This window comes from Schistocerca piceifrons, chromosome 5 (genome assembly GCF_021461385.2).
Source record: "Schistocerca piceifrons isolate TAMUIC-IGC-003096 chromosome 5, iqSchPice1.1, whole genome shotgun sequence".
NCBI classification, from domain to species: domain Eukaryota; kingdom Metazoa; phylum Arthropoda; class Insecta; order Orthoptera; family Acrididae; genus Schistocerca; species Schistocerca piceifrons.
Window position 1 is genome coordinate 105,347,267 of NC_060142.1, and position 11,227 is coordinate 105,358,493.

At 42.7% G+C, this 11,227-nt stretch overlaps 1 pseudogene; it reads left to right on the forward strand.

Annotated features, from left to right (window-relative positions):
• Positions 1–2,909: 2,909 nt before the first annotated feature.
• On the forward strand, positions 2,910–3,027 carry LOC124799837 (annotated as a pseudogene).
• The last annotated feature ends 8,200 nt before the right edge of the window (positions 3,028–11,227 follow it).

Here is an 11,227-nt window from a genome sequence, read left to right on the forward strand (position 1 = left end):
ACTCTTAACAAACAGGTACTTGCTACTGATTCACTCTTTTAATCATGCTGTTGGGTTCAATAGCATTACGTTATTGCTTGGGCTAAGTATGTTTCAACTTGCCTGTTTCCAAGACAATATCAACATTCTGGTGTTAACAACAACTTTCCGCCGGCTGAAGCGATTTGCTTTTTCCGCTTTTCAGGAGGTATCGTTGCCGCAGTGTATACGATTACGATCTTGTGTTTCGAGCCTTTCTCAGTGTTACGCCAACCACTGAAGTTCAGAAGGCGTAAGTACAGTGCATGTTGGTATTTCAGGTATCAATCTTGTAGCGTTGTATTTAAGAACTCAGCAATTAAAGCAGCTCCTTTCGTTAATGAACCCGTTCTCAATCATCAATGAAGCATTCGTCATAAGCACTGTAAAAGTCTGAATGATGTGTAATTGAATGTCTCTTCATAAAAGGCCGAGCAGGTGGTGAAGTAACCTCACACTGTTAAATGTCCTGCCATTGACAGAAACTATGCGACTGACTAAGATGCAAAATTTTCCATCGTTTAGAGGGAACTTCCTACTTTTGAGCAATAGCCTTCAAGGATCATCAGAGAGAGCTCTGTGATTTTGATGGTTTTGATCTCTATATTTATTCCAGTCTTTGATTATATTGATTTGTTAACATCGTACTAACTATCAGATCATATTGAATGATATGGTGCTTTTTCCATGATTCATGCAGAAAAACAGTATTTAACTATTTAATGTGTCAGAACGTCAAAAGTCATGGCTCTCCACGAGACAAGACACGATCAGCAGTACCCGGGGTAAAACATTCTGTAATTTTTCATGGACTAGTTGTACATTTTTATGCTGATAACAGGTTAAATAAGATGGACGTCACTTTTATCGGAATAGCGTTGTCATTTCTGTACCTTCTTGTTTTGGCAGCAGCAGTAAAACCTCTTGGACAACTCAGCGGAGTAGCTCTGTGTTTCAGGCTGGCAGTTTTCCCCAGTTGTCTTAAATCGCTCATGGCAACTACTGGGTTCGACCGTCCCACGGCACCTGACAGGCTCACTTCTGCTGTCTCGTTCACTCCCATAAGCTGCATCGTCTTTGTTGCATACTTGATGGAAGAGACGTCAGTCCCTTATTCTATTCTATTTCCTATTAATCAATCTTTTCCATTGTTATCTTCGAGCCGGCCGGAGTGGCCGAGCGGTTCTAGGCGCTACAGTCTAGAACCACACGACCGCTACGGTCGCAGGTTCGAGTCCTGCCTCGGGCATGGATGTATTTGATGTCCTTAGGTTAGTTAGGTTTATGTAGTTCTAAGTTCTTGGGGACTGATGACCTCAGAAGTTAAGTCCCATAGTGCTCAGAGCCATTTGAACCATTTTGTTATCTTCGAAATAAAAAATACTGTGAGGTCACAGAGAACAAACCAGATGGTGTGGGACCACATTGGAGGTCAACTTCGTAAATTTTACAAAACTTCTCACATACTCGTCGTTGAGAAATCTGGTGGTGGTGGTTGTTGGGATGTTTAAGGGGGACTAAACAGCTAAGGTCATCAGTCCCCCATTCCAAAAACAAGCGAGACAAAGTCGCAGAGCAGATAAAACCCCAAGGGGAAGGAGACTGCCCCCCCCCCCCCCCCCGGTGCTAAAGAACACAAATTAGGCAACGAACACTACAGAAAAGAAGAGTACAGACGAACACCAAGCGAGATGTACAATGGATATATCTGGGTAATTTGTTCATGCTGAAGCTTAGTGATGATTGCAAACTGCACATTTTATCTTATAAATCAACTCGTGATTGCAGGTAAACACGCTGACAGATGGCTAGCTGTATACTGATAGTTCCAATCTACTTTTGCGTGCTTCAGTGAAGTGGGATGGAACACTCGCTGTTCATCATGTGTACTATTAACCGAAAAAATATTAATTGTAACAGACACCTTTCAAACGATTTAGTTAATGTTAATGAGGAAATACCCGGAAAAAAGCGCCCTAGATGTCCAGTCACATACTGATAACATAGCAGGCAAATGCGACATACCGATGCTTCGCGTGACTTTAGACTGGTTACACTGACTGAACGCTAGTGAACAATAGTATTGTAAAAATCTTTGTTAAATGTACAAAGAAATATCACTGTAACAACTCGGAAAAAGTGACCTCTACTTAAAAGAAATGAAAACAATTATTTAAAAAATGAACAAGAGTATTAAATTCGATCTGGTTGCAGAGGGCACACGGAGAGCGCTGGGTCATCCTGCCATCCTACATAAGAGGTGGGAGCTTAATAGTGCCAAAAGGGAATACGTAAACAAAAAAAAAAAAATGTCACATCGGCTGTCTGGCACACCAGTTGAGTGCGGTGAGCAAAAGAGCACTCCCTGGCAGGAAGATTTTCTGACAATGCCAGAGAGCAGGTAGCTACGTTATCCGAAGGTGCTTGGAGGCAAACAGCACACGTTACGTTTCTGACGCTGCACTGACTCCTAAACAGCTGGCCGTACACGTTGTAGACTACGTACCTGCAGCTAAATCTAAATAGACCAGTTTTGACAGAGTGCTATGAAATGTTGGTGGCGTGAACCTTATCGCTAATGACACAGCGTTAACAATTCCACATAGCTATCGAATAAATCATGATGTCTGAGTGATGTTAAGCCGAACAGTAGGGAAATGATCCAATCGGTACCGAAAGGCAACCAAATCCTTTCTTGTTCAGCCTTAGGTAAATCAGTACATGCAAATTTTGATAAAATGTAGTGGAACTCACTAAAAGTATGAAACAGGATTATCAGACATTTTCCAGTAATAAAAAAAAGAAGTAATGACTACAATGCAATACAGTCCCCAGTTCAGTGTCAACAATACCACTGAATAACTAATTAGTTACCCGGTATTGGTTCTCACGGCAACGGCCGTGCCGCAGTGGATGCACCGGTTCCCGTGAGATCACCGAAGTTAAGCGCTGTCGGGCGTCGTCGGCACTTGGATGGGTGACCATCCAGGCCGCCATGCGCTGTTGCCATTTTTCGGGGTGCACTCAACCTCATGATGCCAATTGAGGAGCTGCTCGACCGAATAGTAGCGGCTTCGGTCAAGAATACCATCACAGCGGCCGGAAGAGCGGTGTGCTGACCACACGCCCCTCCTATCCGCATCCTCCCTGAGGATGACACGGCGGTCGGATGGTCCCGGTAACCCACTCGTGGCCTGAAGACGCTGTGCTTTTTTTTATTGGTTCTCATAAAATATAAACAAACGTACGTTTGCCATGGCGTAAATGCATCACGATTACAAAGCAAAAATTCCCTTCTCTAACACAAAATAATTTTGGTTCAAATAAATACAGGGTGAGGCATAAAAGACAAACGTTTAAAAAAAGAACAGTATATCGTTACTTATGCTTCAAAAATTTTTATTTACAGAATAATCAAATGAATTGCCATTGTACAAAATTAATGCTTGAAAACGACATCTGTCAGATGACGACCATTCTGAGCAATTCACTTCTCAAGCCGCTCTCGGAAGTTGGCTTCCACTCTCTCCACCACTTTAAACGACTTCCACACGAATTGCTTCCTTCAGTTCTTCAAGTACACTTGATGTATGCTGGTATACATGTGACTTGAGGTAACCCCATGAATCGTAGTCGCACGAGGACTGGTCTGGGGAGCGAGGAGGCCAACTAATCTCACACAACTGGGAAATTATGCGGACACGAAATACAGTCCCCAGTTCAGCTGTTTGAGCTGTGGTCCCGTCCTGCTGAAACCAGACTTGCCCGATAGGAATACGTTTTCTTCTTTGTTCAGGCAGGAAGAATTCAGTGATTATCCGTCTATAGCGTCTCCAGATTACAGTTACAGTGTTCCTGTTATCGTTGGAAAAAGTACGGACGAATAAGATCTGTACCGGTACAGCAAACAAAACAGTCACCTTTGGACCATGTAATGCTCTCTCATACATTTGTTTTGGATTTTCTCTGGCCCAATAACGACGGTTCTGCTGATTCACCAAGCCGTTCAAATTAAAGTGAGGTTCATAACTCCTAAAATAATGTTGCCCTTTTTCTCAATGAGATCTTGTCCTCACAATAGAACAACCTGGATTGTAGCTCCACTTCGTTCCCTTGTCTTTGCCTAAATAAATTAACTGACTCGTGCTTGGATGGAAGACATGTCACCGTCATCTTTTTCTGATGACTCTTCTGCCCCGTTACGATAGTCGCTGTGCTCACTACCTAAGTCACTTTCAGTATTATTGGCTCTAATAGATGCTACTCCAACATCTTTTAGGTCCTCTTTCTCCATCCACACCAAAATATTTCTTCTAGTCTATTCATCTACAGAAATACAAAATAATGTTAATTTACTCATCTCAGATACATTTAGTCATCGTAAAGAAAAAAAAACAATAAACCAAGAGCAATACACATAAATGACGTTGTAACAAATTTGATTGGCTAGCTATATATTTACTTCAGTCTGCCCCCGGTAGCTGAGTGGTCAGCGCGACAGACTGTCAATCCTAACGGCTCGGGTTCGATTCCCGGCTGGGTCGGAGATTTTCTCGGCTCAGTGACTGGGTGTTGTGCTGTCCTACTCATCATCATTTCTTCCCCATCGACGGGCAAGTCGCCGAAGTGGCGTCAAATCGAAAGACTTGCACCTGGCGAACGGTTTACCCGACGGGAGGTCCTAATCACACGACATTTACATTTATTTGTTTACTTACTCTGACACTCGCGTACTGACGCGGCAGCGGTGTGCGCCGGGCGGAGGACGTACGAAACTCAGCTGCTGAGCCGACGAGAACACTTGTAGGGATTGCTGACATATTTGCCGAGTGTTTTAAAATTAAGTAAGCAAAATGCTCATAGCGCGACAAAGGAAACATCCAACAGTAATGCATATATGCATTCCCTTCACGTGTTTAAGCCAAGTATTACGCACATTTATGCGGTCGGGAATGCTCTGTAGCAGCCAGGCTACATGTACATTTAACAATTAATCGTCAGCAAGGAGCATTAGTGATGAAATCATAGGATGCAATGTTTTGCAACCTTAGTACGGACAGGATCCCACTATTCGGGAGCAAGATCTTACAATCTGAGACAGTGTTCCGAGACAAACTTCCGTCACAATGTCGGCAAACGTGGCGTCAGATCAGCCTAGCAACAGCGATCTGAACGCCCATTGGCTGAAGGTTTTGATATATACAGGAAACGAGAGAAATATCCATATTGGCTGAGAGAGAAGTGTGTGGTGGTCTCTCTTGTCCATCGAGAAGACAGGGCTAGTTAGTCGCGAGGAGCCACGCAAACGCACGGTCGAGTGACCGGGGCGGCTTTAAAAGAACGGTCGCGAGTGAGTATTTTAGATGTTAAACAAGATATAAAGTGAAGTTATTAGTTATAAGAACGCCACGTGTCGTAGGCAGGGTCGATCATTATGTAAAGTCACAAAACGGGATTAATGTGTGTAAAGGGTCGAATATAATGGCGTAGTCCAGAGCCGCCATATTGAAAATGCTGATTCTGTGACGAGTGTGACAATTTCTGTATTAAAACAAGTATAGTACAAACGTTGTAGACAATTAACAACTGGCATCCCTAAATACTCCATTTCAGCAGGATCACCACCTACATGGAACCTGGCGACTGTACGCTACTACCGTGCTACGAGGGACTTACCGAAGCAGCAAGACACTAGGTTAGTGACACCGTCCAGAGAAGCACTTTCTTCTCGCTACAATGCAAATGAGGGTGTTGAACAACACAAGAAAAATAAATTCAACTATCCGGCCGGAATTCATGTTCACATAAATTTTCCTGTATTGTACATCAAGTCTTTTTTTTCCTCTGACAATAGAGGAAGAAGCTTTTTGTACAACGAAGGAAACCTCGAAACTGGTATTGTCATGTTAACTTGAGGTTAATTTCCCCCTATGTTTTTAGCAACGTTGTATGACATTATTAGTAAGCCGCACGTACACTGCATTTGGGTCATCTGCATTGATCTTCAACCATATAACTGTGATAATTTTCAAGTTTGGGTGACACTTCATAACTCCTTCAAGAACACTGACTGCAAGGAAATCATTCTACGTCATTTAATTCATAATAAATGGTGTACCAAACAAGCGTCAGGTATTAGAGATTCGTAGGAAATAATGACATCCATTAATCTTTTTTAACTGGATTAATGTAAACGTATGTTCGCAGGGTAGAAAGCTATATCCCAGAACCATAAACTTTTGCTCTGCTATTGTGAAATGTCTTGTCAAACCGAGGTAGTTGTACAAACCTATCATTGTCCTGTCGGTTGTTGGTTGTTTTGGGGTGTAAAGAGACCAAAGACAGGATCATCAGTCCCTTTTCCCTCATCCAAAAGAGACACAACCATCCAGCGTGCTTTCACCTCCCACGGAAAACCTGGGTAACACAGAACAGAATACGGATAGGTCATGGCCGGTGAGGATCCTCGGTGTACAGATGGAACTGGAGATCTGACCCTGGGTGCGTCTGTGGTGCCAAAGAACAAACCATCCACCACATCGTCAGCGAGTGTCTACTGATGATGATTATGATGATTTGTGGCGGAGGGCGCTAAACAGCTAGGTCATCAGCGCCCTTGCATTAATGTTATACTGAAGAAGATTTTCATAATCCATGGAAGGAGATCAATAAACTGGAAAACTACGTTTGATATCACCACAGGAAACGTAAAGCAACACCAGGAAGGCGAGGTTCAGAAAAGCACGTAAAAAGACCCCAGCGAGACACAGCGGGATAACTACATGAAATCATGGAGAAAATACCTGTAAAGATGCTGTTAAGAAAGAGGCAAATAAGCGTGGCTGGATGACGAATTAGAAATAATACGTGGTCCAGCCACTCTGTGACACATTAAGATCGCACACCAAGTATTTTGGGAAGAATTCCGGACACCACCTAAAATTTTAAGACACGAACAACACTCGCCTCGCTATCATTTAAAATAGAGGGAAGATCCTGTGGGAGACCTCGTTCAACCCCCAGGTCGTCATATAAAACACACTCACCTAAAGTATGTCGTACCGACAGCTGTGTACGGCATCTCTGACATACTGGGGGCTCTTCCCGACGTAAGAGGAAGCCGTGTGGGCGTTCATCGGCACTGATGACGACTTCCTGAGGGCAACACCACAAGTTGTGGAAGGCTACAGAACGTAAGGGTGGAATTGTGATTGCTGAAAATACTGGAGTCTGAACTTTATGCAATCTTATTGTTTTATACTGTAATTATACATTTATTGTTATGGGGCAATGTTCTGTTTACATTATTTTATTGTGTTTGTATCCTATATCTTAACAATGTATATTCTCTTTTATGCTGTTTCCAGTGTAGTGTGTCATGCCATAAGTTAAATAAATAAATAATAGCAGTCAAACCAAACAATGTATTATTGTGCAAAACTTGTAGATTATAGCGATATACAACGTTTTTGTATGTACCACTTTTGATGTAGTTTCTTCTGGCACCTCTTTACCAGCTGCAGAAGTATAAGATTTTCCTCTTTTCCTCCTACTTTTCGTGACATTCTGCTTCTAATTTGATGGCTCGATTCTCGTTTCTATGCATTTGTTCAACGTTACAATAGACCCTGGAGTGAAACTTACGTCATGCATATTAGCCGTTTCATTGATATACCACATTCTTCCAAGATAGTCAACTTTATAACTACAAAAAGCGCAATTTGTGAACAGAAAAAAGCGTCAGTTGCTATTCCAGAGAAAGCTCAAAATAGCGAAAAATATGATGTACAACCTTCTTTTAATGGAGAACTTCATGTAATTATTTATCACACTTTGTAAAGCCTATTTTAAGTTTTAATTTATGCTGTGTCACGAATATCTAAAATTAGAAATATGTGAACACAAGGGGTCATGCCGGGGGTACATAATCGTAACGCAAATACTGTTGGAGGTAGGTAGTCTTCCAAAGTTCCTCGACACCATACAAAAGTCTGCGCACTACCTGCTCCAATGCTGCTCCCTTTTTAATTTAGCAAAAGTAGGATGGGGGCCTGAAGCGCTTACCCATTGGTGCGAGGCGCACTCGAATACAGTAACTGTAAACATTCGTTTAATGAGAGATTCCCTTAGGCACAAGAGTGCCGCACCGACGTGTTCCTGCGCCCTTGGCAGATGTGTCAAAGTTTCCCTCCCTCCGTTCCCCGTAAAACAGGCGTCCGGGAATATTCTCTAGCTATTTTTCAAATTTCATAGCTTTATAAATACGCTTAGTGATATTGAGACATAAATGAAAAGTATTGGTAGCATCAGCTGCCATCAACAGCGATATCGTATTTCCGTTGTGCCTTCAAAACTGACGGGGTGTTTACCTGCCAAAATACTCGCGATTGTCGAGGAAGTTACCCGGCGGCGCTCTCGTAACTTATTTGATCGTTAGCTTGAGTTTCTGAGCAAAGGTACTAGCTGGACTGACTAATAAACTGCATACGCTCTCCAACTTTCTTGCTTGCGTCTTCTACAATAGCGTTTCGCTCCATTGATCAGTCGGCAGGAATCGGGGAAAATTGTAAGCCTTCCTCTAAAAGGTCCCCTCTTTGCCTACGCCCTTGGCAGGGGCCTACCTCGCCACACCCTCGCTAATGTCCTGAGCAAGCCTGGCACAATTAACCGTGCCCAATTACCCGACTCAGGTGCATGTACAGGGGAGCCCGGTAACTTGTTAATGGCGCCACTGTAAAAAGGTTGACGATTTGTAGGGAATATCGATTCTTTTGTGTAGCATGTAAAGGGCCAGTGCACATGTCAGTTTAACTGAGACAATACAGCTGAATAGCTGTAACTTTAATATTGCATCTACATGTGATTATTACGTGGAATACTATCTTGTGACTAATCCTAAATACGATCGAGTATCGTTAATGAAATAACACACAAAAATAATGAAACTGACCCATTAAAATTGTCTGCAATATTGATAACATTTGCTCAATAAATTATCTCAGCTATCAAAATAGTTTCTAAAAACACTCAACATCAAATTACAAATTGACCAGCGCCGTTAAATTAATCTACTATAATATTCTTTGTAAATAATTTTGGCGATTTCTTCTAGTTGATTAAAAATTTATGTCTATTGGATAAAGTTATAGACTGTAATACTCCTCAGACTTTCGCCTCTAGCCCACATTACAATACAATGAGGTGACAGAAGTCATGGGATAGCGATATTCGCCGGCCGCTGTGGCCGAACGGTTCTAGGCGCTTCAGGCCGGAACCACGCTGCTGCTATGCTCGGCCGGCCGGAGTGGCCGTGCGGATGGTTCTAGGCGCTACAATCTGGAGCCGAGCAACCGCTACGGTCGCACGTTCGAATCCTGCCTCGGGCATGGATGTGTGTGATGTCCTTAAGTTAGTTAGGTTTAAGTAGTTCTGAAGTTCTAAGCCTAGGGGACTGATGACCTCAGATGTTAAATCCCATAGTGCTTAGAGGCATTTGGACCATTTGAACAGCGATATGCAAATGTGCAGATGGCCTTAGTATCGCGTTCACGACGTATGAAAGGGCAGTGAGCTGGCAGAACTATCTCTTATACTCATGTGATTCACGTGAAGAGATTTACGAAATGATTATGGCAGAGCGACAGGAATAAACGACCTTGGAAGGTCGAGTGGAAGTTGGAGCTAGACACATGGGACATTCCATTTCTGATACCGTTAGAGAATTCATTATTCCGAGATCCACAGTGTTAAGAGTGTGCCGTGAATACCAAATTTCAGGCACTTAACGACTGAAAGCAGTGGCCTTTGCGTAGAGTTGTCAGTGCTAACAGACAAGCAGCACTACGTCAAACAACCCAGAAATCGGCGTGGGACGTATGACGAACGTATTGTTAGGACAGTGTGGCGAAATTTGACGATAATGGACTATGGTACCAGACGACTGACGCGAACGCTTCTGCTAAGAGCACGATATCGCCTGCAGCGCATCTCCTGGGCTCGTCACCGTATCAGTTGGACGCTAGACTACTGGAAAACCGTGGCATGGTCGGATGAGTCCCAATTGCAGTTGGTAAGAGCTGATGATAAGGTTCGTGTGGGGCACAGACCTCACGAAGCCACAGACTTAAGTTGTTAACAAGGCGCTGTGCATATTGAGGGTGGCTCCATAATGGTGTGAGCTGTGTTAACATTGAAGTGATTTGGTCCTCTGGTTCAACTGAATAGATCATTGATGGAAACTGTTATTTTCGAGTACTTGGAGACCATTTGCAATCGTTCATTGACTTCATGTTGTTCTCCAACAACAACAGAATTTGTATGGATGACAATGCCCCACGTCACAGGGGCAACAATTGTTCGTTATTGGTTTGAAGAACAGTCTGGTCAGTTCGTACGAATCATTTGGCCACCCTGGTCGCCAGACGTGAATCCCATCGAACATTTATGTGATATAACCGAGAGGTAAGGTCGTGCACAAAATCCTGCACCGGCAACACTTCCGCAATTATGGATGGCTGTAGAGGCAGCAAGCGTCAATATTTCCGCAACTGACTTGCAACGACTTGTTGAGTCCATATCACATTGAGTTCCTGCTCTACTCCGGACAAAAGGAGGTGCGACACGATATTAGGAGGCATCCCACGACTTCTCTCACGTTAGTGCAGAAGTTTAACATTTTCTTACGCCGTTCTGAAATGATAGTGTTCACTTTATTCATGTTCCAGTCGTATTCTGAAATTATAAAATTTACCCCCGAAAGTTAAGGTTTTTCCAAATGTGAAAAACTGTTCCAAGTTGTAACGTGGTCATTAATCATGGACCTAAAAGAGTCACAATGGGCAAACTCTTTCCCTTACTGGGTTTTCTTTTCTATATGTTACCTTACTACTTTACTACACACCAATGTTCAGTCACTGAAATCAAATGAAGAAAACGTATTATAGGAAAAGAAGATTTGAAGTAGGGTATAGTGGCAGTTAACATAAATTTCCATTTTCAGGAGAGAGAAAATTGTTAAGACAGTAAAGAAACTAAGTTCGTTTGAAAAATACCACCTGTTCCATCGTCAAACACCTTTCGTTGCAAGGTACAATATGGTGCAAAACTGAAGAAATATAGATTAGCTGTGCAGACATTATGTACCTAGTTTTAAAAATATACAGAATTTTTCTTACCATATAACTCTGTAAATCGTCAGTTGACGACGTCC